Source organism: Electrophorus electricus, chromosome 3, assembly GCF_041902795.1.
Source record: "Electrophorus electricus isolate QZ-2024a chromosome 3, ASM4190279v1, whole genome shotgun sequence".
In the NCBI taxonomy this organism is placed as follows: Eukaryota; Metazoa; Chordata; class Actinopteri; order Gymnotiformes; family Gymnotidae; genus Electrophorus; species Electrophorus electricus.
Window position 1 is genome coordinate 18,472,536 of NC_137499.1, and position 25,499 is coordinate 18,498,034.

Below are 25,499 nucleotides of genomic sequence, written 5' to 3' on the forward strand. Positions count from 1 at the left end.
TTAATTTATTTCCAGTTAACAAGGACGAATGTGAAGTGCAGTGATCAACAAAAAAGCTATATGTTAGCTACTTTTTATATCAAGTGCTGTAAGCTTTTAGTGCATCACTTTTATTTACTCGCCAGCTAAAATGCTCGAATGTGAAGTGCAGTGATTAATAAAAAATCTATCTGTTAGCACCTTGGAATAGCAGGTGCTGTAAGCTTTTCTTACATGAGTTTAATTCACTTTCCAGCTAACATGCTCGAACGTGAAGTGCAGTGATTGATAAAAAACACGCAATCTGTTAGCGCAGCTTTACTTTCAACACTTTAATTAATTTCTACCTAAAATGGTTCAATGTGAAGTGATAATCAGAAAATCTATCTGTTAGCACACTGGATTACCAGGTGGTGTATGCTTTTCTTGCATGAGTTTAATTTACCTTCCAGGTAACATGCTCAAATGTGAAGTGCAGTGATAAAAAAGCTATCTGTTAGCACCTTTTTATACCAAGTGCTGTATGCTTTTACTGCATCAATTTTATTTACTCGCCAGCTAAAATGCTCGAATGTGAAGTGCGGTGAGTAATAAAAAATCGATCTGTTAGCACCTTGGAATACCAGGTGCAGTAAGCTTTTCTTGTATGAGTTTAAACTGCTTTCCAGCTAACATGCTCAAACGTGAAGTGCAGTGATTGATAAAATAACAGCAATCTGTTAGCAAAGCATTACATTCATCACTTTAATTTACTTTCCAGCTAAGATGCTTCAAAGTCAAGTGAAGTGATTAATCAGAAAATCTATCTGTTAGTACAATGGAATATCAGGTGGTGTAATCTTTTCTTGCATGATTTTAATTTATTTCCAGCTAACAAGGACGAATGTGAAGTGCAGTGATCAACAAAAAAGCTATATGTTAGCTACTTTTTATATCAAGTGCTGTAAGCTTTTAGTGCATCACTTTTATTTACTCGCCAGCTAAAATGCTCGAATGTGAAGTGCAGTGATTAATAAAAAATCTATCTGTTAGCACCTTGGAATAACAGGTGCTGTAAGATTTTCTTACATGAGTTATTTCACTTTCCAGCTAACATGCTCGAATGTGAAGTGCAGTGATAAAAAAATCTATCTGTTAGCTCCTTTTTAAAACAAGTGCTATAAGCTTTTCGTGCATCACTTTTATTTACTCGCCAGCTAAAATGCTCGAATGTGAAGTGCAGTGAGTAATATGATATCGATCTGTTAGCACCTTGGAATAGCAGGTGCTGTAAGTTTTTCTTACATGAGTTTATTTCACTCTGCAGCTATCATGCTCAAACGTGAACTGCAGTGATTGATAAAATCAAAGCAATCTGTTAGCACAGCATTACTTTCATCACTTTAATTTACTTTCCAGCTAAGATGCTTCAAAGTCAAGTGAAGTGATTAATCAGAAAATCTATCTGTTAGTACAATGGAATATCAGGTGGTGTAATTTTTTCTTGCATGAGTTTAATTTACTTTCTAGCTAACATCGACGAATGTGAAGTGCAGTGATCAATTAAAAAGCTATCTGTTAGCTGCTTTTTATATCAAGTGCTGTAAGCTTTTAGTGCATCACTTTTATTTACTCGCCAGCTAAAATGCTCGAATGTGAAGTGCAGTGAGTAATAAAAAATCGATCTGTTAGCACCTTGGAATAGCAGGTGCTGTAAGATTTTCTTACATGAGTTATTTCACTTTCCAGCTAACATTCTCGAACGTGAAGTGCAGTGATTTATAAAATAAACGCAATCTGTTAGCACAGCTTTACTTTCATCACTTTAATTTACTTTCTATCTAAAATGGTTCAATGTGAAGTGATTAATCAGAAAATCTATCTGTTAGCACACTGGATTACCAGGTGGTGTATGCTTTTCATGCATTAGTTTAATTTACCTCCCAGCTAACATGCTCGAATGTGAAGTGCAGTGATAAAAAAATCTATCTGTTAGCACCTTTTTATACCAAGTGCTGTATGCTTTTACTGCATCAATTTAGTTTACTCGCCAGCTAAAATGCTCGAATGTGAAGTGCGGTGAGTAATAAAAAATCGATCTGTTAGCACCTTGGAATACAAGGTGCAGTAAGCTTTTCTTGCATGAGTTTAAACTGCTTTCCAGCTAACATGCTCGAACGTGAAGTGCAGTGATTGATAAAATAAAAGCAATCTGTTAGCAAAGCATTATGTTCTTCACTTTAATTTACTTTCCAGCTAAGATGCTTCAAAGTCAAGTGAAGTGATTAATCAGAAAATATATCTGTTAGTACAATGGAATATCAGGTGGTGTAATCTTTTCTTGCATGACTTAAAATTACCCTCCAGCTACCATGGACGAATGTGAAGTGCAGTGATCAACAAAAAAGCTATCTGTTAGCTACTTTTTATATCAAGTGCTATAAGCTTTTAGTGCATCACTTTTACCAAGTTTTGTAAGCTTTTCGTGCATCACTTTTATTTAATCGCCAGCTAAATTGCTCGAATGTGAAGTGCAGTTATTAATAAAAAAATCTATCTGTTAGCACCTTGGAATAGCAGGTGCTGTAAGCTTTTCTTACATGAGTTTAATTCACTCTCCAGCTAACATGCTCGAACGTGAAGTGCAATGATTTATAAAATAAACGCAATCTGTAAGCACAGCTTTACTTTCATCACTTTAATTTACTTTCTATCTAAAATGGTTCAATGTGAAGTGATTAATCAGAAAATCTATCTGTTAGCACACTGGATTACCAGGTGGTGTATGCTTTTCTTGCATGAGTTTAATTTATCTCCCAGCTAACATGCTCGAATGTGAAGTGCAGTGATAAAAAAGCTATCTGTTAGCACCTTTTTATACCAAGTGCTGTATGCTTTTACTGCATCACTTTTATTTACCCGCCAGCTAAAATGCTCGAAAGTAAAGTGCAGTGAGTAATAAAAAATCGATCTGTTAGCACCTTGGAATACCAGTTGCAGTAAGCTTTTCTTGTATGAGTTTAAACTGCTTTCCAGCTAACATGCTCGAACGTGAAGTGCAGTGATGGATAAAATAAAAGCAATCTGTTTGCAATTCATTACATTCATCACTTCAATTTACTTTCCAGCTAAGATGCTTCAAAGTCAAGTGAAGTGATTAATCAGAAAATCTATCTGTTAGTACAATGGAATATCAGGTGGTGTAATCTTTTCTTGCATGATTTTAATTTACTTTCCAGCTAACAAGGATGAATGTGAAGTGCAGTGATCAACAAAAAAGCTATATGTTAGCTACTTTTTATATCAAATGCTGTAAGCTTTTAGTGCATCACTTTTATTTACTCGCCAGCTAAAATGCTCGAATGTGAAGTGCAGTGATTAATAAAAAATGTATCTGTTAGCACCTTGGAATAACAGGTGCTGTAAGATTTTCTTGTATGAGTTTAAACAGCTTTCCAGCTAACATGCTCGAACGTGATGTGCAGTGACTGATAAAATAAAAGCAATCTGTTAGCAAAGCATTACATTCATCACTTTAATTTACTTTCCAGCTAAGATGCTTCAAAGTCAAGTGAAGTGATTAATCAGAATATCTATCTGTTAGTACAATGGAATATCAGGTGGTGTAATCTTTTCTTGCATGAGTTATTTCACTTTCCAGCTAACATGCTCGAATGTGAAGTGCAGTGATAAAAAAATCTATATGTTAGCTCCTTTTTATACCAAGTGCTATAAGCTTTTAGTGCATCACTTTTATTTACTCGCCAGCTAAAATGCTCGAATGTGAAGTGCAGTGAGTAATAAAAAATTGACTGTTAGCACCTTGGAATAGCAGGTGCTGTAAGCTTTTCTTACATGAGTTTAATTCACTCTCCAGCTATCATACTCGAACGTGAACTGCAGTGATTGATAAAATAAACGCAATCTGTTAGCACAGCTTTACTTTCAACACTTTAATTTACTTTCTATCTAAAATGGTTCAATGTGAAGTGATTAATTAGAAAATCTATCTGTTAGCACACTGGATTACCAGGTGATGTATGCTTTTCTTGCATGAGTTTAATTTACCTCCCAGCTAACATGCTCGGATGTGAAGTGCAGTGATAAAAAAAAGCTATCTGTTAGTACCTTTTTATACCAAGTGCTGTATACTTTTACTGCATCACTTTTATTTACTCGCCAGCTAAAATGCTCGAATGTAAAGTGCGGTGAGTAATAAAAATCGATCTGTTAGCACCTTGGAATAGCAGGTGCTGTAAGCCTTTCTTTTATGAGTTTAAACTGCTTTACAGCTAACATGCTCGAACGTGAAGTGCAGTGATTGATAAAATAAAAGCAATCTGTTAGCAAAGCATTACGTTCATCACTTTAATTTACTTTCCAGCTAAGATGCTTCAAAGTCAAGTGAAGTGATTAATCAGAAAATCTATCTGTTAGTACAATGGAATATCAGGTGGTGTAATCTTTTCTTGCATGATTTTAATTTACTTTCCAGCTAACATGGACGTATGTGAAGTGCAGTGATTGATAAAATAAAAGCAATCTGTTAGCAAAGCATTACGTTCATCACTTTAATTTACTTTCCAGCTAAGATGCTTCAGTCAAGTGAAGTGATTAATCAGAAAATCTATCTGTTAGTACAATGGAATATCAGGTGGTGTAATCTTTTCTTGCATGATTTTAATTAACTTTCCAGCTAACATGGACGAATGTGAAGTGCAGTGATCAACAAAAAAGCTATATGTTAACTACTTTTTATATCAAGTGCTGTAAGCTTTTAGTGCATCACTTTTATTTACTCACCAGCTAAAATGCTCGAATGTGAAGTGCAGTGATTAATAAAAAATCTATCTGTTAGCACCTTGGAATAACAGGTGCTGTAAGCTTTTCTTACATGAGTTTAATTCACTTTCCAGCTAACATGGACGAATGTGAAGTGCAGTGATCAATAAAAAAGCTATCTATTAGCTCCTTTTTATACCAATTGCTGTAAGCTTTTCGTGCATCACTTTTATTTACTCGCCAGCTAAAATGCTCGAATGTGAAGTGCAGTGATTAATAAAAATCTATCTGTTAGCACCTTGGAATAACAGGTGCTGTAAACCTTTTTTGCATCACTTTTATTTACTCACCAGTTAATATGCTCAAATGTGAAGTGTAGTGATTCATAAAAAATCGATCTTTTAGCAACTTGGAATAGCAGGTGTTGTAAGCTTTTCTTGGATGAGTTTAATTTACTTTCCAGCTAACATGCTTGTATGTGAAGTGCAGTGATTAATAAAAAATCTATCTGATAACACTTTTGAACACCAGGTGCTGTAATCTTTTCTTGCAGTGGTCATAACAAAAGCTATCTGTTAGACCCTTTTTATACCAAGTGATGTAAGGTTTTCTTGCATCACTTTTAATTAATCAACAGATAATATGCTCGAATGTGAAGTGCAGTGATTAATAAGAAATCTAACTGATAGCACTTTGGAATACCAGGTGCTGTAAGCTTTTCTTGCAAGAGTTTAATTCATGTTCCAGTTAACATGCTCGAACGTGACGTGCAGTGATTTATAAAATAAAAGCAATCTGTTAGCACTACTTTCATTACCTTAATTTACTTTCCAGCTAACATGCTTCAATGTGAAGTGAAGTGATTAATCAGAAAATCTATCTGTTAGCACACTGGATTACCAGGTGCTGTAAGCTTTTCTTGTATGAGTTTAATTTACTTTCCAGCTAACATGCTTGAATGTGAAGTGCAGTGATTAATAAAAAACAGTTATCTGTTAGCACCTTAGAATACCAGGTGCTGTAAGCTTTTCTTGCATTAGTTTAAACTGCTTTCCAGCGAACATGCTCGAACATCAAGTGCAGTGATTGATAAAATAAAAGCAATCTGTTAGCACAGCTTTACTTACATCAGTTTAATTTACTTTCTAGCTAACATGCTTCAATATGAAGTGAAGCAATTAATCACATTATCTATCTGTTAACATTCAAGCATGTTAGCTGGAAAATAAATTAAAGTGATGCAAAAAAAAGCATACAGCAGCTACTATTCCCATGCTGTAACAGATAGGTTTTTTAGTAATCACTGCACTTCATGTTTGACCATGTTAGCTGGAAAGCACTTTAAACTCATGCAAGAAAAGCTTACAGCACCTGGTATTCCAAGGTGCTAACAGATAGATTTTTTATTAATCATTGCACTTCACATTTGAGTATGTTAGCAGGAAAGTAAATAAAAGTGATGCAAGAAAAGCTTACAGCACTTGGTATTCCAAGGTGCTAACAGATAGATTTTTTAGTTATCACTGCACTTCACATTCGAGCATGTTAGCTGCAAAGCAACATAAAGTGATGCAAGAAAAGCTTACAGCACCTGGTATTCCAAGGTACTATCAGCTAGATTTCATTGTTATTAATCACTGCACTTCACATTCAAGCATGTTAGCTGGAAAATAAATTAAGGTCATGCAAAAAAATCATGCAGCAGCTACTATTCCCAGGTAGTAACAGATACTTTTTGTAAATAATCAATGCACTTCACATTTGAGCATGTTAGCAGGAAAGTTAAAAAAAGGTGATCCAAGAAAAGATTACAGCACCTGGAATTCCCAGGCAGGGTCCCACCTAGGTACTAACCAAGCCCAAACCTGTTTAGCTTCCGAGATCACGCAAGATCAGGAATTGCCAAGCTGGTGTGGCTGTATGCTTTAAAAATTTTCTCAAAATGCCTATTCATAGCAAATGAGATCACTGCGCAAATTAACATATCATTTTTTTTTTATTATGCCCTTTACGCTCTGGCAGTTTTAAGCTCATTTTTTGAATGATTTGTACTTGTTCACTTTAACACTAGATCTTTGAAATTGTACACATAGCACAATGATCATTCAGGATTCAAATTGAAGTAGACATCTGGGACTAGAAAGCCATTCACATCCAGGCTTATTTCTCCATCATTTAGGTTCCATTTGAGCTCATCTAATAGATGTCAAAAAGCAAAAAACGCCTTTTTTGCTCGAATGTGAAGTGCAGTGATTAATAAAAAATGTATCTATTAGCACCTTGGAATAACAGGTGCTGTAAGATTTTCTAACATGAGTTATTTCACTTTCCAGCTAACATGCTCGAATGTGAAGTGCAGTGATAAAAAAATCTATATGTTAGATCCTTTTTATACCAAGTGCTATAAGCTTTTAGTGCATCACTTTTATTTACTCGCCAGCTAAAATGCTCGAATGTGAAGTGCAGTGAGTAATAAAAAATCGATCTGTTAGCACCTTGGAATAGCAGGTGCTGTAAGCTTTTCTTACATGAGTTTAATTCACTTTCCAGCTAACATTCTCGAACGTGAAGTGCAGTGATTTATAAAATAAACGCAATCTGTTAGCACAGCTTTACTTTCATCACTTTAATTTACTTTCTATCTAAAATGGTTCAATGTGAAGTGATTAATCAGAAAATATATCTGTTAGCAAACTGGATTACCAGGTGGTGTATGCTTTTCATGCATTAGTTTAATTTACCTCCCAGATAACATGCTCGAATGTGAAGTGCAGTGATAAAAAAAGCTATCTGTTAGCAACTTTTTATACCAAGTGCTGTATGCTTTTACTGCATCAATTTAATTTACTCGCCAGCTAAAATGCTCGAATGTGAAGTGCGGTGAGTAATAAAAAATCGATCTGTTAGCACCTTGGAATACCAGGTGCAATAAGCTTTTCTTGTATGAGTTTAAACTGCTTTCCAGCTAACATGCTCGAACATGAAGTGCAGTGATTGATAAAATAAAAGCAATCTGTTAGCACAGCATTACTTTCATCACTTTAATTTACTTTCCAGCTAAGATGCTTCAAACTCAAGTGAAGTGATTAATCAGAAAATCTATCTGTTAGTACAATGGAATATCAGGTGGTGTAATTTTTTCTTGCATGAGTTTAATTTACTTTCTAGCTAACATCGACGAATGTGAAGTGCAGTGATCAATTAAAAAGCTATCTGTTAGCTGCTTTTTATATCAAGTGCTGTAAGCTTTTAGTGCATCACTTTTATTTACTCACCAGCTAAAATGCTCGAATGTGAAGTGCAGTGATTGATAAAATAAAAGCAATCTGTTAGCAAAGCATTATGTTCTTCACTTTAATTTACTTTCCAGCTAAGATGCTTCAAAGTCAAGTGAAGTGATTAATCAGAAAATCTATCTGTTAGTAGAATGGAATATCAGGTGGTGTAATCTTTTCTTGCATGATTTTAATTTACTTTCCAGCTAACATGGACGTATGTGAAGTGCAGTGATTGATAAAATAAAAGCAATCTGTTAGCAAAGCATTACGTTCATCACTTTAATTTACTTTCCAGCTAAGATGCTTCAGTCAAGTGAAGTGATTAATCAGAAAATCTATCTGTTAGTACAATGGAATATCAGGTGGTGTAATCTTTTCTTGCATGATTTTAATTAACTTTCCAGCTAACATGGACGAATGTGAAGTGCAGTGATCAACAAAAAAGCTATATGTTAACTACTTTTTATATCAAGTGCTGTAAGCTTTTAGTGCATCACTTTTATTTACTCACCAGCTAAAATGCTCGAATGTGAAGTGCAGTGATTAATAAAAAATCTATCTGTTAGCACCTTGGAATAACAGGTGCTGTAAGCTTTTCTTACATGAGTTTAATTCACTTTCCAGCTAACATGGACGAATGTGAAGTGCAGTGATCAATAAAAAAGCTATCTATTAGCTCCTTTTTATACCAATTGCTGTAAGCTTTTCGTGCATCACTTTTATTTACTCGCCAGCTAAAATGCTCGAATGTGAAGTGCAGTGATTAATAAAAATCTATCTGTTAGCACCTTGGAATAACAGGTGCTGTAAACCTTTTTTGCATCACTTTTATTTACTCACCAGTTAATATGCTCAAATGTGAAGTGTAGTGATTCATAAAAAATCGATCTTTTAGCAACTTGGAATAGCAGGTGCTGTAAGCTTTTCTTGGATGAGTTTAATTTACTTTCCAGCTAACATGCTTGTATGTGAAGTGCAGTGATTAATAAAAAATCTATCTGATAACACTTTTGAACACCAGGTGCTGTAATCTTTTCTTGCAGTGGTCATAACAAAAGCTATCTGTTAGACCCTTTTTATACCAAGTGATGTAAGGTTTTCTTGCATCACTTTTAATTAATCAACAGATAATATGCTCGAATGTGAAGTGCAGTGATTAATAAGAAATCTAACTGATAGCACTTTGGAATACCAGGTGCTGTAAGCTTTTCTTGCAAGAGTTTAATTCATGTTCCAGTTAACATGCTCGAACGTGACGTGCAGTGATTTATAAAATAAAAGCAATCTGTTAGCACTACTTTCATTACCTTAATTTACTTTCCAGCTAACATGCTTCAATGTGAAGTGAAGTGATTAATCAGAAAATCTATCTGTTAGCACACTGGATTACCAGGTGCTGTAAGCTTTTCTTGTATGAGTTTAATTTACTTTCCAGCTAACATGCTTGAATGTGAAGTGCAGTGATTAATAAAAAACAGTTATCTGTTAGCACCTTAGAATACCAGGTGCTGTAAGCTTTTCTTGCATTAGTTTAAACTGCTTTCCAGCGAACATGCTCGAACATCAAGTGCAGTGATTGATAAAATAAAAGCAATCTGTTAGCACAGCTTTACTTACATCAGTTTAATTTACTTTCTAGCTAACATGCTTCAATATGAAGTGAAGCAATTAATCACATTATCTATCTGTTAACATTCAAGCATGTTAGCTGGAAAATAAATTAAAGTGATGCAAAAAAAAAGCATACAGCAGCTACTATTCCCATGCTGTAACAGATAGGTTTTTTAGTAATCACTGCACTTCATGTTTGACCATGTTAGCTGGAAAGCACTTTAAACTCATGCAAGAAAAGCTTACAGCACCTGGTATTCCAAGGTGCTAACAGATAGATTTTTTATTAATCATTGCACTTCACATTTGAGTATGTTAGCAGGAAAGTAAATAAAAGTGATGCAAGAAAAGCTTACAGCACTTGGTATTCCAAGGTGCTAACAGATAGATTTTTTAGTTATTACTGCACTTCACATTCGAGCATGTTAGCTGCAAAGCAACATAAAGTGATGCAAGAAAAGCTTACAGCACCTGGTATTCCAAGGTACTATCAGCTAGATTTCATTGTTATTAATCACTGCACTTCACATTCAAGCATGTTAGCTGGAAAATAAATTAAGGTCATGCAAAAAAATCATGCAGCAGCTACTATTCCCAGGTAGTAACAGATACTTTTTGTAAATAATCAATGCACTTCACATTTGAGCATGTTAGCAGGAAAGTTAAAAAAAGGTGATCCAAGAAAAGATTACAGCACCTGGAATTCCCAGGCAGGGTCCCACCTAGGTACTAACCAAGCCCAAACCTGTTTAGCTTCCGAGATCACGCAAGATCAGGAATTGCCAAGCTGGTGTGGCTGTATGCTTTAAAAATTTTCTCAAAATGCCTATTCATAGCAAATGAGATCACTGCGCAAATTAACATATCATTTTTTTTTTATTATGCCCTTTACGCTCTGGCAGTTTTAAGCTCATTTTTTGAATGATTTGTACTTGTTCACTTTAACACTAGATCTTTGAAATTGTACACATAGCACAATGATCATTCAGGATTCAAATTGAAGTAGACATCTGGGACTAGAAAGCCATTCACATCCAGGCTTATTTCTCCATCATTTAGGTTCCATTTGAGCTCATCTAATAGATGTCAAAAAGCAAAAAACGCCTTTTTTGCTCGAATGTGAAGTGCAGTGATTAATAAAAAATGTATCTATTAGCACCTTGGAATAACAGGTGCTGTAAGATTTTCTAACATGAGTTATTTCACTTTCCAGCTAACATGCTCGAATGTGAAGTGCAGTGATAAAAAAATCTATATGTTAGCTCCTTTTTATACCAAGTGCTATAAGCTTTTAGTGCATCACTTTTATTTACTCGCCAGCTAAAATGCTCGAATGTGAAGTGCAGTGAGTAATAAAAAATCGATCTGTTAGCACCTTGGAATAGCAGGTGCTGTAAGCTTTTCTTACATGAGTTTAATTCACTTTCCAGCTAACATTCTCGAACGTGAAGTGCAGTGATTTATAAAATAAACGCAATCTGTTAGCACAGCTTTACTTTCATCACTTTAATTTACTTTCTATCTAAAATGGTTCAATGTGAAGTGATTAATCAGAAAATATATCTGTTAGCAAACTGGATTACCAGGTGGTGTATGCTTTTCATGCATTAGTTTAATTTACCTCCCAGATAACATGCTCGAATGTGAAGTGCAGTGATAAAAAAAGCTATCTGTTAGCAACTTTTTATACCAAGTGCTGTATGCTTTTACTGCATCAATTTAATTTACTCGCCAGCTAAAATGCTCGAATGTGAAGTGCGGTGAGTAATAAAAAATCGATCTGTTAGCACCTTGGAATACACGGTGCAGTAAGCTTTTCTTGCATGAGTTTAAACTGCTTTCCAGCTAACATGCTCGAACGTTAAGTGCAGTGATTGATAAAATAAAAGCAATCTGTTAGCAAAGCATTACGTTCATCACTTTAATTTACTTTCCAGCTAAGATGCTTCAAAGTCAAGTGAAGTGATTAATCAGAAAATCTATCTGTTAGTACAATGGAATATAAGGTGGTGTAATCTTTTCTTGCATGACTTAAAATTACCCTCCAGCTACCATGGACGAATGTGAAGTGCAGTGATCAACAAAAAAGCTATCTGTTAGCTACTTTTTATATCAAGTGCTATAAGCTTTTAGTGCATCACTTTTATTTACTCGCCAGCTAAAATGCTCGAATGTGAAGTGCAGTTATTAATAAAAAATCTATCTGTTAGCACATTCGAATAACAGGTGCTGTAAGCTTTTCTTACATGAGTTTAATTCACTTTCCAGCTAACATGCTCGAATGTGAAGTGCAGTGATAAAAAAATCTATCTGTTAACTCCTTTTTATACCAAGTGCTGTATGCTTTTACTGCATCAATTTTATTTACTCGCCAGCTAAAATGCTCGAAAGTAAAGTGCGGTGAGTAATAAAAAATCGATCTGTTAGCACCTTGGAATACCAGGTGTAGTAAGGTTTTCTTGTATGAGTTTAAACAGCTTTCCAGCTAACATGCTCGAACGTGATGTGCAGTGACTGATAAAATAAAAGCAATCTGTTAGCAAAGCATTACATTCATCACTTTAATTTACTTTCCAGCTAAGATGCTTCAAAGTCAAGTGAAGTGATTAATCAGAATATCTATCTGTTAGTACAATGGAATATCAGGTGGTGTAATCTTTTCTTGCATGATTTTAATTTACTTTCCAGCTAACAAGGACGAATGTGAAGTGCAGTGATCAACAAAAAAGCTATATGTAGCTACTTTTTATATCAAGTGCTGTAAGCTTTTAGTGCATCACTTTTATTTACTCGCCAACTAAAATGCTCGAATGTGAAGTGCAGTGATTAATAAAAAATCTATCTGTTAGCAACGTAGAATAACAGGTGCCTTAAGCTTTTCTTACATGAGTTATTTCACTTTCCAGCTAACATGCTCGAATGTGAAGTGCAGTGATAAAAAAATCTATCTGTTAGCTCCTTTTTAAAACAAGTGCTATAAGCTTTTCGTGCATCACTTTTATTTACTCGCCAGCTAAAATGCTCGAATGTGAAGTGCAGTGAGTAATATGATATCGATCTGTTAGCACCTTGGAATAGCAGGTGCTGTAAGTTTTTCTTACATGAGTTTATTTCACTCTGCAGCTATCATGCTCAAACGTGAACTGCAGTGATTGATAAAATCAAAGCAATCTGTTAGCACAGCATTACTTTCATCACTTTAATTTACTTTCCAGCTAAGATGCTTCAAACTCAAGTGAAGTGATTAATCAGAAAATCTATCTGTTAGTACAATGGAATATCAGGTGGTGTAATTTTTTCTTGCATGAGTTTAATTTACTTTCTAGCTAACATCGACGAATGTGAAGTGCAGTGATCAATTAAAAAGCTATCTGTTAGCTGCTTTTTATATCAAGTGCTGTAAGCTTTTAGTGCATCACTTTTATTTACTCGCCAGCTAAAATGCTCGAATGTGAAGTGCAGTGATTGATAAAATAAAAGCAATCTGTTAGCAAAGCATTATGTTCTTCACTTTAATTTACTTTCCAGCTAAGATGCTTCAAAGTCAAGTGAAGTGATTAATCAGAAAATCTATCTGTTAGTAGAATGGAATATCCGGTGGTGTAATCTTTTCTTGCATGATTTTAATTTACTTTCCAGCTAACATGGACGTATGTGAAGTGCAGTGATTGATAAAATAAAAGCAATCTGTTAGCAAAGCATTACGTTCATCACTTTAATTTACTTTCCAGCTAAGATGCTTCAGTCAAGTGAAGTGATTAATCAGAAAATCTATCTGTTAGTACAATGGAATATCAGGTGGTGTAATCTTTTCTTGCATGATTTTAATTAACTTTCCAGCTAACATGGACGAATGTGAAGTGCAGTGATCAACAAAAAAGCTATATGTTAACTACTTTTTATATCAAGTGCTGTAAGCTTTTAGTGCATCACTTTTATTTACTCACCAGCTAAAATGCTCGAATGTGAAGTGCAGTGATTAATAAAAAATCTATCTGTTAGCACCTTGGAATAACAGGTGCTGTAAGCTTTTCTTACATGAGTTTAATTCACTTTCCAGCTAACATGGACGAATGTGAAGTGCAGTGATCAATAAAAAAGCTATCTATTAGCTCCTTTTTATACCAATTGCTGTAAGCTTTTCGTGCATCACTTTTATTTACTCGCCAGCTAAAATGCTCGAATGTGAAGTGCAGTGATTAATAAAAATCTATCTGTTAGCACCTTGGAATAACAGGTGCTGTAAACCTTTTTTGCATCACTTTTATTTACTCACCAGTTAATATGCTCAAATGTGAAGTGTAGTGATTCATAAAAAATCGATCTTTTAGCAACTTGGAATAGCAGGTGCTGTAAGCTTTTCTTGGATGAGTTTAATTTACTTTCCAGCTAACATGCTTGTATGTGAAGTGCAGTGATTAATAAAAAATCTATCTGATAACACTTTTGAACACCAGGTGCTGTAATCTTTTCTTGCAGTGGTCATAACAAAAGCTATCTGTTAGACCCTTTTTATACCAAGTGATGTAAGGTTTTCTTGCATCACTTTTAATTAATCAACAGATAATATGCTCGAATGTGAAGTGCAGTGATTAATAAGAAATCTAACTGATAGCACTTTGGAATACCAGGTGCTGTAAGCTTTTCTTGCAAGAGTTTAATTCATGTTCCAGTTAACATGCTCGAACGTGACGTGCAGTGATTTATAAAATAAAAGCAATCTGTTAGCACTACTTTCATTACCTTAATTTACTTTCCAGCTAACATGCTTCAATGTGAAGTGAAGTGATTAATCAGAAAATCTATCTGTTAGCACACTGGAATGCCAGGTAGAGTAAGCTTTTCTTGAATGAATTTAAGTAACTTTCCAGCTAACATGCTCGAATGTGACGTGCAAGGATAATTTAAAAAAAGCTATCTATTAGCACTTTGGAATACCAGGTGCTGTAAGCGTTTCTTCGATCACTTTCATTTACTCACCAGCTAACATGCTCGAATGTGAAGTGCGGTGATACATACAAAATCTATCTGATAGCACCTTGGAATAGCAGGTGCTGTAAGCTTTTCTTACATGAGTTTAATTCACTTTCCAGCTAACATGTTCGAACGTGAAGTGCAGTGATTAAAAAAAGCTATTTGTTAGCACCTTTTTATACCAAGTGCTGTAAGCTTTTCTTGCATCACTTTTATGTAGTCATCAGCTAAAATGCTTGAATGTGAAGTGTAGTGATTAATAAAAAATATATTTGATAGCATTTTGGAATACCAGGTGCTGTAAGGTTTTCTTGCATGAGTTTAAATTGCTTTCCAGCTAACTTGCTTGATCAAGAATTGCAATGATTAATACAAAATCTATCTGTTAGCACCTTGGAATACCAGGTGCTGTAAGCTTTTCTTGCATCACTTTTACTTTCTCACCAGTTAACATGCTCAAATGTGAAGTAGAGTGATTCATAAAAAATCTATCTGTTAGCACCTTGGAATAGCAGGTGCTGTAAGCTTTTCTTACATGAGTTTAATTCACTTTCCAGCTAACATGCTTGAACGTGGAGTGCATTGATTGATAAAATAAAAGCAATCTGTTAGCACAGCTTTACTTTCATCACTTTAATTTACTTTCCATCTAAAATGGTTCAATGTGAAGTGATTAATCAGAAAATCTATCTGTTAGCACACTGGATTACCAGGTGCTGTAAGCTTTTCTTGTATGAGTTTAATTTACTTTCCAGCTAACATGCTTGAATGTGAAGTGCAGTGATTAATAAAAAACAGTTATCTGTTAGCACCTTAGAATACCAGGTGCTTTAAGCTTTTCTTGCATTAGTTTAAACTGCTTTCCAGCGAACATGCTCGAACATCAAGTGCAGTGATTGATAAAATAAAAGCAATCTGTTAGCACAGCTTTACTTACATCAGTTTAATTTACTTTCTAGCTAACATGCTTCAATATGAAGTGAAGCAATTAATCACATTATCTATCTGTTAACATTCAAGCATGTTAGCTGGAAAATAAATTAAAGTGATGCAAAAAAAAGCATACAGCAGCTACTATTCCCATGCTGTAACAGATAGGTTTTTTAGTAATCACTGCACTTCATGTTTGACCATGTTAGCTGGAAAGCACTTTAAACTCATGCAAGAAAAGCTTACAGCACCTGGTATTCCAAGGTGCTAACAGATAGATTTTTTATTAATCATTGCACTTCACATTTGAGTATGTTAGCAGGAAAGTAAATAAAAGTGATGCAAGAAAAGCTTACAGCACTTGGTATTCCAAGGTGCTAACAGATAGATTTTTTAGTTATCACTGCACTTCACATTCGAGCATGTTAGCTGCAAAGCAACATAAAGTGATGCAAGAAAAGCTTACAGCACCTGGTATTCCAAGGTACTATCAGCTAGATTTCATTGTTATTAATCACTGCACTTCACATTCAAGCATGTTAGCTGGAAAATAAATTAAGGTCATGCAAAAAAATCATGCAGCAGCTACTATTCCCAGGTAGTAACAGATACTTTTTGTAAATAATCAATGCACTTCACATTTGAGCATGTTAGCAGGAAAGTTAAAAAAAGGTGATCCAAGAAAAGATTACAGCACCTGGAATTCCCAGGCAGGGTCCCACCTAGGTACTAACCAAGCCCAAACCTGTTTAGCTTCCGAGATCACGCAAGATCAGGAATTGCCAAGCTGGTGTGGCTGTATGCTTTAAAAATTTTCTCAAAATGCCTATTCATAGCAAATGAGATCACTGCGCAAATTAACATATCATTTTTTTTTTATTATGCCCTTTACGCTCTGGCAGTTTTAAGCTCATTTTTTCAATGATTTGTACTTGTTCACTTTAACACTAGATCTTTGAAATTGTACACATAGCACAATGATCATTCAGGATTCAAATTGAAGTAGACATCTGGGACTAGAAAGCCATTCACATCCAGGCTTATTTCTCCATCATTTAGGTTCCATTTGAGCTCATCTAATAGATGTCAAAAAGCAAAAAACGCCTTTTTTGCTCGAATGTGAAGTGCAGTGATTAATAAAAAATGTATCTATTAGCACCTTGGAATAACAGGTGCTGTAAGATTTTCTTACATGAGTTATTTCACTTTCCAGCTAACATGCTCGAATGTGAAGTGCAGTGATAAAAAAATCTATATGTTAGCTCCTTTTTATACCAAGTGCTATAAGCTTTTAGTGCATCACTTTTATTTACTCGCCAGCTAAAATGCTCGAATGTGAAGTGCAGTGAGTAATATGATATCGATCTGTTAGCACCTTGGAATAGCAGGTGCTGTAAGTTTTTCTTACATGAGTTTATTTCACTCTGCAGCTATCATGCTCAAACGTGAACTGCAGTGATTGATAAAATCATAGCAATCTGTTAGCACAGCATTACTTTCATCACTTTAATTTACTTTCCAGCTAAGATGCTTCAAACTCAAGTGAAGTGATTAATCAGAAAATCTATCTGTTAGTACAATGGAATATCAGGTGGTGTAATTTTTTCTTGCATGAGTTTAATTTACTTTCTAGCTAACATCGACGAATGTGAAGTGCAGTGATCAATTAAAAAGCTATCTGTTAGCTGCTTTTTATATCAAGTGCTGTAAGCTTTTAGTGCATCACTTTTATTTACTCGCCAGCTAAAATGCTCGAATGTGAAGTGCAGTGAGTAATAAAAAATCGATCTGTTAGCACCTTGGAATAGCAGGTGCTGTAAGATTTTCTTACATGAGTTGTTTCACTTTCCAGCTAACATTCTCGAACGTGAAGTGCAGTGATTTATAAAATAAACGCAATCTGTTAGCACAGCTTTACTTTCATCACTTTAATTTACTTTCTATCTAAAATGGTTCAATGTGAAGTGATTAATCAGAAAATCTATCTGTTAGCACACTGGATTACCAGGTGGTGTATGCTTTTCATGCATTAGTTTAATTTACCTCCCAGCTAACATGCTCGAATGTGAAGTGCAGTGATAAAAAAATCTATCTGTTAGCACCTTTTTATACCAAGTGCTGTATGCTTTTACTGCATCAATTTAGTTTACTCGCCAGCTAAAATGCTTGAATGTGAAGTGCGGTGAGTAATAAAAAATCGATCTGTTAGCACCTTGGAATACAAGGTGCAGTAAGCTTTTCTTGCATGAGTTTAAACTGCTTTCCAGCTAACATGCTCGAACGTTAAGTGCAGTGATTGATAAAATAAAAGCAATCTGTTAGCAAAGCATTATGTTCATCACTTTAATTTACTTTCCAGCTAAGATGCTTCAAAGTCAAGTGAAGTGATTAATCAGAAAATCTATCTGTTAGTAGAATGGAATATCAGGTGGTGTAATCTTTTCTTGCATGACTTAAAATTACCCTCCAGCTACCATGTACGAATGTGAAGTGCAGTGATCAACAAAAAAGCTATCTGTTAGCTACTTTTTATATCAAGTGCTATGAGCTTTTAGTGCATCACTTTTACCAAGTTTTGTAAGCTTTTCGTGCATCACTTTTATTTAATCGCCAGCTAAATTGCTCGAATGTGAAGTGCAGTTATTAATAAAAAAATCTATCTGTTAGCACCTTGGAATAGCAGGTGCTGTAAGCTTTTCTTACATGAGTTTAATTCATTTTACAGCTAACATGCTCGAATGTGAAGTGCAAGGTTAAAAAAATCTATCTGTTAGCTCCTTTTTATACCAAGTGCTATAAGCTTTTCGTGCATCACTGTTATTTACTCGCCAGCTAAAATGCTCGAATGTGAAGTACAGTGAGTTATAAAAAATCGATCTTTTAGCACCTTGAAATAGCAGGTGCTGTAAGCTTTTCTTACATGAGTTTAATTCACTTTCCAGCTAACATGCTCGAACATGAAGTGCAGTGATTGATAAAATAAACGCAATCTCTTAGCACAGCTTTACTTTCATCACTTTAATTTACTTTCAATCTAAAATGGTTCAATGTGAAGTGATTAATCAGAAAATCTGTCTGTTAGCACACTGGATTACATGGTGGTGTATGCTTTTCTTGCATGAGTTTAATTTACCTCCCAGCTAACATGCTCGAATGTGAAGTGCAGTGATAAAAAAATCTATATGTTAGCTCCTTTTTATACCAAGTGCTATAAGCTTTTAGTGCATCAATTTTATTTACTCGCCAGCTAAAATGCTCGAATGTGAAGTGCATTGAGTAATAAAAAATTGACTGTTAGCACCTTGGAATAGCAGGTGCTGTAAGCTTTTCTTACATGAGTTTAATTCACTCTCCAGCTATCATACTCGAACGTGAACTGCAGTGATTGATAAAATAAAAGCAATCTGTTAGCAAAGCATTACGTTCATCACTTTAATTTACTTTTCAGCTAAGATGCTTCAAAGTCAAGTGAAGTGATTAATCAGAAAATCTATCTGTTAGTACAATGGAATATCAGGTGGTGTAATCTTTTCTTGCATGATTTTAATTTACTTTCCAGCTAACATGGACGTATGTGAAGTGCAGTGATTGATAAAATAAAAGCAATCTGTTAGCAAAGCATTACGTTCATCACTTTAATTTACTTTCCAGCTAAGATGCTTCAGTCAAGTGAAGTGATTAATCAGAAAATCTATCTGTTAGTACAATGGAATATCAGGTGGTGTAATCTTTTCTTGCATGATTTTAATTTACTTTCCAGCTAACATGGACGAATGTGAAGTGCAGTGATCAACAAAAAAGCTATATGTTAGCTGCTTTTTATATCAAGTGCTGTAAGCTTTTAGTGCATCACTTTTATTTACTCACCAGCTAAAATGCTCGAATGTGAAGTGCAGTGATTAATAAAAAATCTATCTGTTAGCACCTTGGAATAACAGGTGCTGTAAGCTTTTCTTACATGAGTTTAATTCACTTTCCAGCTAACATGCTCGAATGTGAAGTGCAGTGATAAAAAAAATCTATCTGTTAGCTCCTTTTTATACCAAGTGCTATAAGCTTTTCGTGCATCACTTTTATTTACTCGCCAGCTAAAATGCTCGAATGTGAAGTGCAGTGAGTAATAAAAAATCGATCTGTTAGCACCTTGGAATAGCAGGTGCTGTAAGCTTTTCTTACATGAGTTTAATTCACTCTCCAGCTATCATGCTCGAACGTGAACTGCAGTGATTGATAAAATAAAAGCAATCTGTTAGCATAGCATTACTTTCATCACTTTAATTTACTTTCCAGCTAAGATGCTTCAAAGTCAAGTGAAGTGATTAATCAGAAAATCTATCTGTTAGTACAATGGAATATCAGGTGGGGTAATCTTTTCTTGCATGAATTTTATTTACTTTCCAGCTAACATGGACGAATGTGAAGTGCAGTGATCAATAAAAAAGCTATCTATTAGCTCCTTTTTATACCAATTGGTGTAAGCTTTTCGTGCATCACTTTTATTTACTCGCCAGCTAAAATGCTCGAATGTGAAGTGCAGTGATTAATAAAAATCTATCTGTTAGCACCTTGGAATAACAGGTGCTGTAAACCTTTTTTGCATCACTTTTATTTACTCACCAGTTAATATGCTCAAATGTGAAGTGTAGTGATTCATAAAAAATCGATCTTTTAGCAACTTGGAATAGCAGGTGCTGTAAGCTTTTCTTGGATGAGTTTAATTTACTTTCCAGCTAACATGCTTGTATGTGAAGTGCAGTGATTAATAAAAAATCTATCTGATAACACTTTTGAACACCAGGTGCTGTAATCTTTTCTTGCAGTGGTCATAACAAAAGCTATCTGTTAGACCCTTTTTATACCAAGTGATGTAAGGTTTTCTTGCATCACTTTTAATTAATCAACAGATAATATGCTCGAATGTGAAGTGCAGTGATTAATAAGAAATCTAACTGATAGCACTTTGGAATACCAGGTGCTGTAAGCTTTTCTTGCAAGAGTTTAATTCATGTTCCAGTTAACATGCTCGAACGTGACGTGCAGTGATTTATAAAATAAAAGCAATCTGTTAGCACTACTTTCATTACCTTAATTTACTTTCCAGCTAACATGCTTCAATGTGAAGTGAAGTGATTAATCAGAAAATCTATCTGTTAGCACACTGGAATGCCAGGTAGAGTAAGCTTTTCTTGAATGAATTTAAGTAACTTTCCAGCTAACATGCTCGAATGTGAAGTGCAAGGATAATTTAAAAAAAGCTATCTATTAGCACTTTGGAATACCAGGTGCTGTAAGCGTTTCTTCGATCACTTTCATTTACTCACCAGCTAACATGCTCGAATGTGAAGTGCGGTGATACATACAAAATCTATCTGATAGCACCTTGGAATAGCAGGTGCTGTAAGCTTTTCTTACATGAGTTTAATTCACTTTCCAGCTAACATGTTCGAACGTGAAGTGCAGTGATTAAAAAAAGCTATTTGTTAGCACCTTTTTATACCAAGTGCTGTAAGCTTTTCTTGCATCACTTTTATGTAGTCATCAGCTAAAATGCTTGAATGTGAAGTGTAGTGATTAATAAAAAATATATTTGATAGCATTTTGGAATACCAGGTGCTGTAAGGTTTTCTTGCATGAGTTTAAATTGCTTTCCAGCTAACTTGCTTGATCAAGAATTGCAATGATTAATACAAAATCTATCTGTTAGCACCTTGGAATACCAGGTGCTGTAAGCTTTTCTTGCATCACTTTTACTTACTCACCAGTTAACATGCTCAAATGTGAAGTAGAGTGATTCATAAAAAATCTATCTGTTAGCACCTTGGAATAGCAGGTGCTGTAAGCTTTTCTTACATGAGTTTAATTCACTTTCCAGCTAACATGCTCGAACGTGAAGTGCATTGATTGATAAAATAAAAGCAATCTGTTAGCACAGCTTTACTTTCATCACTTTAATTTACTTTCCATCTAAAATGGTTCAATGTGAAGTGATTAATCAGAAAATCTATCTGTTAGCACACTGGATTACCAGGTGCTGTAAGCTTTTCTTGTATGAGTTTAATTTACTTTCCAGCTAACATGCTTGAATGTGAAGTGCAGTGATTAATAAAAAACAGTTATCTGTTAGCACCTTAGAATACCAGGTGCTGTAAGCTTTTCTTGCATTAGTTTAAACTGCTTTCCAGCGAACATGCTCGAACATCAAGTGCAGTGATTGATAAAATAAAAGCAATCTGTTAGCACAGCTTTACTTACATCAGTTTAATTTACTTTCTAGCTAACATGCTTCAATATGAAGTGAAGCAATTAATCACATTATCTATCTGTTAACATTCAAGCATGTTAGCTGGAAAATAAATTAAAGTGATGCAAAAAAAAGCATACAGCAGCTACTATTCCCATGCTGTAACAGATAGGTTTTTTAGTAATCACTGCACTTCATGTTTGACCATGTTAGCTGGAAAGCACTTTAAACTCATGCAAGAAAAGCTTACAGCACCTGGTATTCCAAGGTGCTAACAGATAGATTTTTTATTAATCATTGCACTTCACATTTGAGTATGTTAGCAGGAAAGTAAATAAAAGTGATGCAAGAAAAGCTTACAGCACTTGGTATTCCAAGGTGCTAACAGATAGATTTTTTAGTTATCACTGCACTTCACATTCGAGCATGTTAGCTGCAAAGCAACATAAAGTGATGCAAGAAAAGCTTACAGCACCTGGTATTCCAAGGTACTATCAGCTAGATTTCATTGTTATTAATCACTGCACTTCACATTCAAGCATGTTAGCTGGAAAATAAATTAAGGTCATGCAAAAAAATCATGCAGCAGCTACTATTCCCAGGTAGTAACAGATACTTTTTGTAAATAATCAATGCACTTCACATTTGAGCATGTTAGCAGGAAAGTTAAAAAAAGGTGATCCAAGAAAAGATTACAGCACCTGGAATTCCCAGGCAGGGTCCCACCTAGGTACTAACCAAGCCCAAACCTGTTTAGCTTCCGAGATCACGCAAGATCAGGAATTGCCAAGCTGGTGTGGCTGTATGCTTTAAAAATTTTCTCAAAATGCCTATTCATAGCAAATGAGATCACTGCGCAAATTAACATATCATTTTTTTTTTATTATGCCCTTTACGCTCTGGCAGTTTTAAGCTCATTTTTTGAATGATTTGTACTTGTTCACTTTAACACTAGATCTTTGAAATTGTACACATAGCACAATGATCATTCAGGATTCAAATTGAAGTAGACATCTGGGACTAGAAAGCCATTCACATCCAGGCTTATTTCTCCATCATTTAGGTTCCATTTGAGCTCATCTAATAGATGTCAAAAAGCAAAAAACGCCTTTTTTGCTCGAATGTGAAGTGCAGTGATTAATAAAAAATGTATCTATTAGCACCTTGGAATAACAGGTGCTGTAAGATTTTCTTACATGAGTTATTTCACTTTCCAGCTAACATGCTCGAATGTGAAGTGCAGTGATAAAAAAATCTATATGTTAGCTCCTTTTTATACCAAGTGCTATAAGCTTTTAGTGCATCACTTTTATTTACTCGCCAGCTAAAATGCTCGAATGTGAAGTGCAGTGAGTAATAAAAAATCGATCTGTTAGCACCTTGGAATAGCAGGTGCTGTAAGCTTTTCTTACATGAGTTTAATTCACTTTCCAGCTAACATTCTCGAACGTGAAGTGCAGTGATTTATAAAATAAACGCAATCTGTTAGCACAGCTTTACTTTCATCACTTTAATTTACTTTCTATCTAAAATGGTTCAATGTGAAGTGATTAATCAGAAAATATATCTGTTAGCAAACTGGATTACCAGGTGGTGTATGCTTTTCATGCATTAGTTTAATTTACCTCCCAGATAACATGCTCGAATGTGAAGTGCAGTGATAAAAAAAGCTATCTGTTAGCAACTTTTTATACCAAGTGCTGTATGCTTTTACTGCATCAATTTAATTTACTCGCCAGCTAAAATGCTCGAATGTGAAGTGCGGTGAGTAATAAAAAATCGATCTGTTAGCACCTTGGAATACACGGTGCAGTAAGCTTTTCTTGCATGAGTTTAAACTGCTTTCCAGCTAACATGCTCGAACGTTAAGTGCAGTGATTGATAAAATAAAAGCAATCTGTTAGCAAAGCATTACGTTCATCACTTTAATTTACTTTCCAGCTAAGATGCTTCAAAGTCAAGTGAAGTGATTAATCAGAAAATCTATCTGTTAGTACAATGGAATATAAGGTGGTGTAATCTTTTCTTGCATGACTTAAAATTACCCTCCAGCTACCATGGACGAATGTGAAGTGCAGTGATCAACAAAAAAGCTATCTGTTAGCACATTCGAATAACAGGTGCTGTAAGCTTTTCTTACATGAGTTTAATTCACTTTCCAGCTAACATGCTCGAATGTGAAGTGCAGTGATAAAAAAATCTATCTGTTAACTCCTTTTTATACCAAGTGCTGTATGCTTTTACTGCATCAATTTTATTTACTCGCCAGCTAAAATGCTCGAAAGTAAAGTGCGGTGAGTAATAAAAAATCGATCTGTTAGCACCTTGGAATACCAGGTGTAGTAAGGTTTTCTTGTATGAGTTTAAACAGCTTTCCAGCTAACATGCTCGAACGTGATGTGCAGTGACTGATAAAATAAAAGCAATCTGTTAGCAAAGCATTACATTCATCACTTTAATTTACTTTCCAGCTAAGATGCTTCAAAGTCAAGTGAAGTGATTAATCAGAATATCTATCTGTTAGTACAATGGAATATCAGGTGGTGTAATCTTTTCTTGCATGATTTTAATTTACTTTCCAGCTAACAAGGACGAATGTGAAGTGCAGTGATCAACAAAAAAGCTATATGTTAGCTACTTTTTATATCAAGTGCTGTAAGCTTTTAGTGCATCACTTTTATTTACTCGCCAACTAAAATGCTCGAATGTGAAGTGCAGTGATTAATAAAAAATCTATCTGTTAGCAACTTAGAATAACAGGTGCCTTAAGCTTTTCTTACATAAGTTATTTCACTTTCCAGCTAACATGCTCGAATGTGAAGTGCAGTGATAAAAAAATCTATCTGTTAGCTCCTTTTTACAACAAGTGCTATAAGCTTTTCGTGCATCACTTTTATTTACTCGCCAGCTAAAATGCTCGAATGTGAAGTGCAGTGAGTAATATGATATCGATCTGTTAGCACCTTGGAATAGCAGGTGCTGTAAGTTTTTCTTACATGAGTTTATTTCACTCTGCAGCTATCATGCTCAAACGTGAACTGCAGTGATTGATAAAATCATAGCAATCTGTTAGCACAGCATTACTTTCATCACTTTAATTTACTTTCCAGCTAAGATGCTTCAAACTCAAGTGAAGTGATTAATCAGAAAATCTATCTGTTAGTACAATGGAATATCAGGTGGTGTAATTTTTTCTTGCATGAGTTTAATTTACTTTCTAGCTAACATCGACGAATGTGAAGTGCAGTGATCAATTAAAAAGCTATCTGTTAGCTGCTTTTTATATCAAGTGCTGTAAGCTTTTAGTGCATCACTTTTATTTACTCGCCAGCTAAAATGCTCGAATGTGAAGTGCAGTGAGTAATAAAAAATCGATCTGTTAGCACCTTGGAATAGCAGGTGCTGTAAGATTTTCTTACATGAGTTATTTCACTTTCCAGCTAACATTCTCGAACGTGAAGTGCAGTGATTTATAAAATAAACGCAATCTGTTAGCACAGCTTTACTTTCATCACTTTAATTTACTTTCTATCTAAAATGGTTCAATGTGAAGTGATTAATCAGAAAATCTATCTGTTAGCACACTGGATTACCAGGTGGTGTATGCTTTTCATGCATTAGTTTAATTTACCTCCCAGCTAACATGCTCGAATGTGAAGTGCAGTGATAAAAAAATCTATCTGTTAGCACCTTTTTATACCAAGTGCTGTATGCTTTTACTGCAT

At 34.9% G+C, this 25,499-nt stretch overlaps 4 pseudogenes; all 4 read right to left on the bottom strand.

Moving 5' to 3' along the window:
* Positions 1–6,545: 6,545 nt before the first annotated feature.
* On the bottom strand, positions 6,546–6,664 carry LOC113580460 (5S ribosomal RNA; annotated as a pseudogene).
* A 3,650-nt stretch (positions 6,665–10,314) lies between these two features.
* LOC145657120 (5S ribosomal RNA) lies at positions 10,315–10,433 on the bottom strand (annotated as a pseudogene).
* A 5,785-nt stretch (positions 10,434–16,218) lies between these two features.
* Positions 16,219–16,337, bottom strand: LOC118242494 (5S ribosomal RNA; annotated as a pseudogene).
* A 6,126-nt stretch (positions 16,338–22,463) lies between these two features.
* Positions 22,464–22,582, bottom strand: LOC145657123 (5S ribosomal RNA; annotated as a pseudogene).
* Between the last annotated feature and the right edge of the window lie 2,917 nt (positions 22,583–25,499).